Below are 9,028 nucleotides of genomic sequence, written 5' to 3' on the forward strand. Positions count from 1 at the left end.
GGGGAATGCCCAGCTGGCTAAATTCTAATTCTTTCCATCTTGCTTCATACTCATTATTACACCAACAAACTAGATATTTCAGCTGTGCCGCTTTGTAGTAATCTTCCAAACAGGGAAGAGACAGTCCTCCTCTCTCCTTTGATAATTGTAGTGTTTTAAGTCTGACCCTAGGTTTCTGATTTTTCCATATGAATCTAGAGATCATTCGGTTCCAGTCATTAAACTGTTTTTTCGGAATCTCTACAGGCAGCGATTGGAATAGAAACAGTAATCGTGGTAAAACGTTCATTCTTATACTTTCAATTCGATTATATAAACCAAGGGGTAAGGGCATCCATCTGTCCAAATCTGCTTTTAGTTCTTTAGTTATGGGTTCATAATTTATAGTGTACATTTTTGTCATATTCTTTGGTATGATAACTCCTAAGTATTTAATATTAGTTTTCCACTTAAAATTATATTTATTACGTATGTTCTCCTGTGGTGAATAATTAAAAGAGAGGGTTTGAGTTTTGTCTAAATTTAATCTATATCCTGAGTACCAACCAAACTGCTCAAGGCATGACATGAGTTTAGGTAAACTGGAGTCGGGGTCAGAGATTGTCATAAGAATATCATCTGCATATAGACATATTTTGTGTTCATTTCCTTTAAATTGGAATCCTGGTATTTCTACATCTTCTCTAATTGCTTGAGCAAGTGGCTCTATGAATAGTGCAAAAAGTGTGGGACTTAAAGGGCATCCCTGGCGACATCCCCTTTCCAATGTAATTGAACTAGAAATACTACCATTTATTTTAACCTGTGCCGTCGGTAAATGATATAGTGGTTTAAGACATCCTATAACCTTTTCATTGAAGCCAAAGCGCTGTAGTACCAGGTACAAAAACTCCCATCGCACGGAATCAAAAGCCTTTTCGGCATCGAGGCTAATTACCAGAAATTTAGAGTTACTTTTGCTTATGCTATCAATCAGAAATAATGCCCGTCTCACATTATCTTGTGTCTGCCTGTTTTTCACAAATCCTGTTTGGTCGGTATCAATCAACTCAGGAATTATATTTTCTAGTCTTTTTGCAATTATCGAAGCATATAGTCTATAATCTATATTCAAAACCGAAATAGGTCTATATGACCCACATTCCCTCTTATCTTTTCCAACTTTTGGTATTACTGATATGATAGCTTGCTTCCAGAATATTGGCGTCTCTCCCCCCTTAAGAACATGGTTAAAACATTTTAACATCATAGGTTTTAATAATTCCTTAAATTTTTTGTACCACTCCGCTGGATACCCATCCCCCCCTGGTACTTTATTTGTCTTTAAAGTTGATATGGCCTTATCAATTTCAGCTTCTGTAATTTCTTGTGTTACCAGTTTGTTTTGTGTAAGTCCTACTGATGGTAAGTCTAGAGATTCCAAAAAACGTTCAATAATGGAAGGGTCCGCTGCTTCTGATTGAGAATATAATTTTTTATAGTAGGTTTCAAACGACCTTAATATATCTTCTGTTTTATAGCACGTTACATTGGTTTCTGGATTTCTAATTTTGAAAACTGACCTTTCAGTTTGTTGTTTACGAAGTTTCCATGCTAACAGTTTTTTAGCTCTGGGTCCATTTTCATAGTACTTCTGTTTGACATATTTAAGTTTGATCTCTACTTGTTTATCAAGTATCTTGTTTATTTGTTGTTTTCTTACTTTTATTTCTTCTAAAATTTGAGGTTTATTTAATTCAATATGTTTTTGTTCCAGTGTTTTTATTGAGTTTGATAAATCAGACAATATTTTCTGTTTTTCTTTTTTTTTTCTTGAGGACCACTTTAACAGCTTTCCTCTTAACACTGCCTTAGCAGCGTCCCATAGAACACTTGATGACATTTCCTCATTATTATTAAATTCTATGTACTCTTTAATTTCTTTTTTAATATACTCTATACATTGGGGATCATTTAAGAGGCTAGTGTTCAATCTCCAGACGGTGTTTTTGGATTGAACATCCAAATGGAGTCTCAAATAAACTCCTGCATGATCTGAAACATCTCTAATTCCTATATCACAACCTATAATTCTATGCCTGTCCGATTGGAGCATGAAAAAATAATCAACCCTTGAATAGACTACATGAGGGTGGGAGAAAAATGTAAACTGCCTCCCACTTGGGTGGAGTTCCCTCCATATGTCAATCATGCCAGCTTCCTTAAGCATTTTTTTAACATAAAGAGATTCAGAATTTATCTTTTTTGCTGGATTTGAAGAGTCTAAGGTAGGATGCAGCTGTACATTCCAGTCCCCTCCACATATAAGTGTGCCTGATACTTCTGAAGCTATTAGCTCAAATATTTTCATAATTAGTAATTTATCTTTTCCTGGTGGTCTGTAAACATTAAGTAATGTTACTTCCTTTGAATCAAGGATCCCTTTCACCAAAATATAACGTCCTTCTTTATCAGCTATTTGGCTGGAGACCTGGAAAGTTACCTTATTCGATATCAGTATTGCAACACCTCTTGCATGTCCTTTAGTGTACGATGAATAAAAAGTGTTTCTAAATCCTAACTTTTTCAGTTTTTCATGTTCAGTTTGTACTAGATGAGTCTCCTGCCAAAAAATAATATGTTGGTTCTCTCTTTTCATCTTAGCTATAAGTTTACTTCGTTTAATAGGATTTTGCAACCCATTAACGTTAAGTGTAATAATTCTATATTCTTGTTGTGACATTTAACTTCTGATGTACTATCCTATTAAAAATCCCAAGTGACCTTAACATTGTAACACAAATAACACAGAACAAAAAAGTGAAAAAATAAAAGAGTGTACTATCAAAGGAAACAACAACTTCCATAATCAAAGTTACTTTTAAAGAAACTTCTATTTGGAAAGGAAAAACTTCGATTAACGAAGGGCCTTCCCCGTGCAAACTGATATTATAAATCAGAGCACGTCTTTTCCTCAGCTCCCAGACATTTACGTTGTATTCATTTTTACAGGTCTTTCAAGCTATAGCGTAAACTCAACTAATAAAAAAAACGCCAAAAGCAAGGCTCTGAGCATGAACATGCACAGATATACCAGAATTCTTGTATGCAAAATTAACATTACCCTTGTTATATTAAACTGCTGTTTTAGCTGATTTCGAACGTCACGGTTTTACTGATAATTTACCCTGAGTGAGAGTCAAACAGTTTTTCCTGTGTCCCGGCGGAAATCCTGGAGTCTTTTCCGTGCCCTCTCTTGATGGTCATCTCGGTTGTGTCTTGGTTTCGCCCCCGCTATTTCCCAAGAAATTTTACTCAGCCTCTCCATTGAAGTTGATGCGGCAGTGTCTTCATCTCTGATGTTGGCCGTGGTCAATCCTTTCTTTTTTAGGTCCTCCATCGCCTCCGTTGCGCTGTTATAAACAATGGGACCATCTTCAAAAAATACCCGAAGTTTAGCGGGGGGTGGTGTCTGAAAACGGAGACCCTTCTCTTTGAGTAATTTCCTGATAGGAGTGTATGCCTTCCTCTTCTTTTGAGTTTCAGCCGGGTAATCCTGGTCGAAGTACACTCGTTTCCCTTTCAGGAAAACTTCCCTTTTTTTCCATGCCGACCGAAGGACCATCTCTTTAATCCTATATTCAAGAAAATACAAAACAACCGATCGGGGATTCGCATTTGGCGGTGGTTTAGGGCCGAGCGCTCTGTGACAACGCTGTATTCCAAGTTCAGTATCGGGGAGGGACAATTCTGTCTTGATGAAATTTTCAACAACCTCCTGTATGTTGTCATCTCCGGCCTCTTCCGGTATCCCGTACAAGCGTATATTGTTTCGTCGTGATCTTGCTTCAAGATCTGTCAGTTTTATTTGCATTTTTTGTTGAATGTCGAGGGTTTGGCTTAGCACCTCTCTAGCCTCCGCGTTCCACTCTTCCAAATCCGCCACCCTGTGCTCGGCCTCCTCCACTCTATTCACCGTGTCTTTCAAATCTTTGGCAATTTCGTTCAGTTTAAGGTTGATGTTGGTACTCAGGCTTGCCAAGTCTGCTTTCCAGTCTTTGGAGAGAGTCTCTTGAAAGTTGTTTAGTTCGGTGTTCACGTCAGATCGGAGTGCCTTAATTTCAGAATATATAGCGCTGATGCAGGCTTGCATTGTATCCGCGGCCTCTTTCTCGCCAGCGTTGTCATCGTCATCATTCTCCTTTGTTTGTCTCTCGTTTTTCTCAGGTCTTTGAGTTGATTTGCTTCTAGCTTTTCGTTGTTTCTCCCCCTCCATATTTGTTAATCAATTACAAGGCATAAATTAAATTCAGCAGGGGAGTATAGCCAACTTGTCTGGGAGCTCGCGTTCTACACTGCCACTCGCCTCGACGCCATACCCGGAACTGCCCTCCGTTTTAAAGCTGTGCCAACCCCATCAGCTGCACCCTTTCCATGGCCCGCCTCTAGGAAATTCCATGTGACCTTTTTAAATCCTAGCTGAAATGGAAAAGAGCTGAGACAGAAGAAGTTCTTCTTTGAACGATACTGCGTCGTTGGTCCATCACTTATCATGTGCAGTATGTTCAGAGACGGAATGAGTTCTTTGAAGTGAGAGAGTACAGGGCTCAGATGTGTCCATATGGCTGAGGCATCATGTCGCATTGAAGCGGAGACTGAACAGAAGGATTGAGCACCATCAACCATATAAGCAACCCCTGTGTGTAGGGATACTTGCTTATGAGAGTCTCCAAAATGTACAGCTTGTATTTCCAAAGAATACTTGCACTGATAATTTTCAGCAAAGTCCACATGGAGAATTAACTCATTTTCTTGAACATTTTCCTTCAGGGCTTTGAGGGTTGAGTACTGATGTGCAATGTTAAAAGAATGTTTGCCAAACTTGTTCTTTAGTGCTGCTGTGAAATTTTCCAACAAGTGTTGAATGGTTCCTTGGATTTGCTCCTTCACTGTTAAGTGAGCAGTGAATGTCACCTTATCACCACCTTTCTTTTTCTTCCTGATTTCAGTTTTGCTCCGCCATTCCATCCACTGTGTTTGCTCACCAGGTTCAAATGCAGCAGTTTGTACTTCTTTGTCCTGGCAATGGACACAATCTCTATACATGCAGGCTTTAGTTGGACTTTCACAACATAGTGAGTGCATTATGTTTTCAATTCTGTTGGTACTAATTACTTTCAGATAAAGCAACTTATCAGCCATGAGTTGGATGTTTGCATGGGTCTTGCATAAACAGGTATCCCTGTCTTGAATGGAGGGTTTGACGATCCAGAAAGGACGCATACCTGCCAACTTTTGAGTTTTGCTCGGCGTGAGTTTTGTTGACGGTGGGGGAGGCGTAGGGTAGAGACGAGTGAGATTTGTTGACGGGGGGGGGGGGTCTCGCTCGCGCAAGGTCTCTCGCTCGCTCTACGCGTTTTGGAGCACAATCTCTGTCTCGCATGCACGCTCGCTCTAGATAACGGGAGATTTTTAACGAATTTGCGGTATAACTAGTCGATCACGAGTGGCTCAACAGGTAGATATATAGATAAACTCATCTTCCAGGCATTTGACCGCCCGGGTTGACACTTCAGCGTGAGAAATCGGGAGTGTGGCGTGTGAGCGTGTGAAACCAATCAAATGCGGGTGTCTCACGGCCAATGCGTGAGAGTTGGCAGCTATGAGGACGGTTCTCACAGAGATTTTCACCTGGGGATATTCCTCCTTGAAACTGTGATACAGTCTGAAAAGAGAGTCATTGAGGTAACGCTTCTGCTTTTTGAATTTCTGTCTAGTTATGGTGTCTTTCTTTCCTGTAGTAGCTCGCGAATTGTTGTCACATTCCAAGAATTCTTTAATCTTCTCTTTTGTAGTGTTGCTCACCACATTACTATGTTATTTTCTGGAATACTGAAGACCAGGTGTCATTACCGTTATTCCTCAAATAAAGACCGGGGCCTTTATTTACCTGAACTGCAGATGGTAGCCGGCTTTTATTTGAAGCAGGCCTTTATTAGAGGCAGGCCTTTATTTCTAATTCCCGATCCCCGCCCGCCAGCCAAGTTTCCATGGTGACGCGTCATGCTTAGCACGTGTTCACCACAGCCAAAATAGCGCTGTATGACAGATGTAGCTCTTTTATTTCTAAATATTAACAAACTTGCTTACCATGTCATCAACTATCTTCTATTCTGACTCTCAAATCCGTGTAAGTGAGTTTGTTTTGTCGTTTAAAACCCTTTATAAATTATCTTGATCTGTAACGTGAGATGGGCACCGCAGTTCAGAGATTCCTGTCTGTTGGATTTGTTACGTTACAGCGCGTGAATTCTTCAGTTTCTCCCGAAATACATGAAAGTAAGTAGCCGGTGAACTGGGAGAAGAATAGAGTAAACTTCATAGTTACTTACACTGTGTATCTGATATGAATAAAACACGTCGCCAACAGTGGCGGCTTGTCCATAGGGGGCGCTGGGGCGCCGCCCCCATCAACATTTCAGAAATTAACATGTGTAAAAACATTATATTAAAATGAAATAATAATCAAATAAAAAATATTTTACTCATGTGCCGGCTGGTAGTAAGAGCATCAGAATTTAATAAAAACTGTCTTTAATTGATTAAATATTTACTATGTTTTTCAATACGTTTCATGGGCGAGGGACGCCGGACACATGGGTGTCTATGTGAGTACACAAATTCTCGGGCAGCATGTGACCTGAAGCTGGTCTCTGATTGGTTTCTTAAAGATCCTCCTCGGGGCGCAAGTCGTTGCGTCCCTGGCCAATCATAATTGGATACATGTTATTTTATCCAATCTGATTGGTTCTCGTCACCTGTCATTCAACTGTACGCGGCGGGAAATAACCTTGCTTGCTACTAGTCTGATCACTTTTTATTACGCAATGGCAGCAGTTAATCCAAATTCTGTTATTTATTTACAAAAAAATCCTTTCTCAAGACTTTCGCTTGAAGAAAAAACAAAGATTAAGGATCTCGGACCGGAACAACCAGATTTACACATCCAGCAGCAGGCAAGTGACAGAGGACGAAGCTACAAACGGAGCTTTACCCGCGCTTGTTACGAGAAACGGAGCTGGCTGACTGGATGTGATGTTAGCAATGCCCTGTTTTGTTTTCCCTGTCTTCTTTTTCAAAGTGTCGGCACTGAAGTTTTATGGACAACTACGGGGGTAAGCGACCTCAAACATCTATCTGACAAATGCAAACGTCATGAAAGTAGCCGCAGCCATCTTGAGAATAGCGTGAAATTAAAGTTTTTGGGCAAAGTAAGCATTGTGGAACAACTAGATGAAGGCTACAGGATTGGCATTAGGAGGCACAACGAAGATGTGACAAAAAATCGACACATACTGTCCAGGATAATAGACTGTGTAAAGTTTTGTGGAGCATTTGAGTTGGCTTTACGTGGTCATGATGAGAGTGAGAGCTCAGATAACCCTGGTATATTTCGCGGATTGGTGGATTTTGTGGCCTCTCTTGATGGAGCATTGAAAGAGCATCTTGACAGTGCTACTGTATTTAAAGGGAACGTCGAAAACTATACAGAACGAGCTTCTGGACTGTATGTTATCTGTTACAAGAGAAGAAATAATCAAAGAAGTCCAGACAAGTAGTTTTTTATCAATCCAGGCAGATGAAACCACAGATATTGCCACACTGGCCCAGCTTGTGCTTGTTTTGCGCTACATCGACGACAAAAATAACGTGCAGGAAAGATTTTTTTAGTTCATCCCTCTGCAGTCAGCTACAGCTGAGTCCATTGCTACTGCACTAAAAGAGCGTCTTGCTTCTATCCTCCCTGAGGATCAGAAAAGCAAGCTCATCTGCCAGGCATATGATGGGGCCAGCGTGATGAGGGGTGCCACTGCAGGTGTACAGAGAAAAGTACAAGATGTGTATCCAAATGCCCACTATATCCACTGCTACGCTCATCAGCTCAACCTGATTATGCAGCAGGCCAGGTCTCACATATCCAAGACGAGAATTTTTTTTTCTAACATTGGTGGATTTGCCAGCTTTTATTCTAAGTCACCCAAGCGGACATGTTTTCTGGATAAAGTGGTTGCCCATAGACTGCCAAGATCCAGCAATGTCAGATGGAACTTTCATAGCCGTGCCATTAATACAGTTTTTGAGCACAGAGAGGATCTCATTCACTGTTTTGAGAGCATACAAGACTCAGGTGACTTTGACCCCAATACTGTCAGAGAAGCAGGTGCCCTGGCCATGCTACTGGAGGATGATGATTTTAAGTTCTTTCTGGAACTTTATCACCACATCATGCCACATGTAGACTTCCTCTATGCCAAGCTCCAGAAGAAGAACATTGATTCGGTCCATATCAAAGTGAGCATCCAACAGTTCCAACAGGAAATACAAAAGATCAGGTAACTGTATTCCTGTAATAGGATCATTATTTGGTTTCTCTTTCATTATTAACTCTCTCTCTTTTGCCAATATTATAATAAATTAGCTTTGTCCTTGTTGGGGAATTTAATTTGTCTCATACATGTCTCATACATGGGTCTGAATATAAAATGCTGTAATGCTAGAGAAAACCAGGTCTGAATGCTGTAATGCCAAGCAGAAGAACTAGGTCACAGGGCATGTGAGGATAGGGCACATGAGGACATGGACAAGAGAGTGGAAAAGTACCCAAAAGACTTGTAGCACAGATGCAGGTGTTGGGAAGCACTGGAAGAGAAACATATTGTATACAATGTAACAATGTGCCACCAATAAGAAAAAGGCATTGATGCGGTTAAACTTTCTGTCAAAATGATGGATGATGACCTTTGATCTAGTTCCGCCCCTTGCGGTTAAACTTTCTGTCAAAATGATGGAGACAGTTAGTTTAATCGTTTGAAGTTAGTTTGATAAGAAAAAGGGGAGTTTGAAGTTAGTTTGATCAGGAGAAAGGGGAGTGTGACAGATAGTTTGAGATGTATTGGCTTTGATGGTGACAGTTAGTTTAATCGTTTAAAGTTAGTTTGGCGACAGGCCAAGGATGAGTAAGTAGAAAAAGATAACTGTATGAGCGCTA

The sequence above is a fragment of the Rhinichthys klamathensis genome, unplaced genomic scaffold, assembly GCF_029890125.1.
Source record: "Rhinichthys klamathensis goyatoka isolate OS25496 unplaced genomic scaffold, OSU_Roscu_1.1 h1tg000018l_1, whole genome shotgun sequence".
Classification (NCBI taxonomy): Eukaryota; Metazoa; Chordata; class Actinopteri; order Cypriniformes; family Leuciscidae; genus Rhinichthys; species Rhinichthys klamathensis.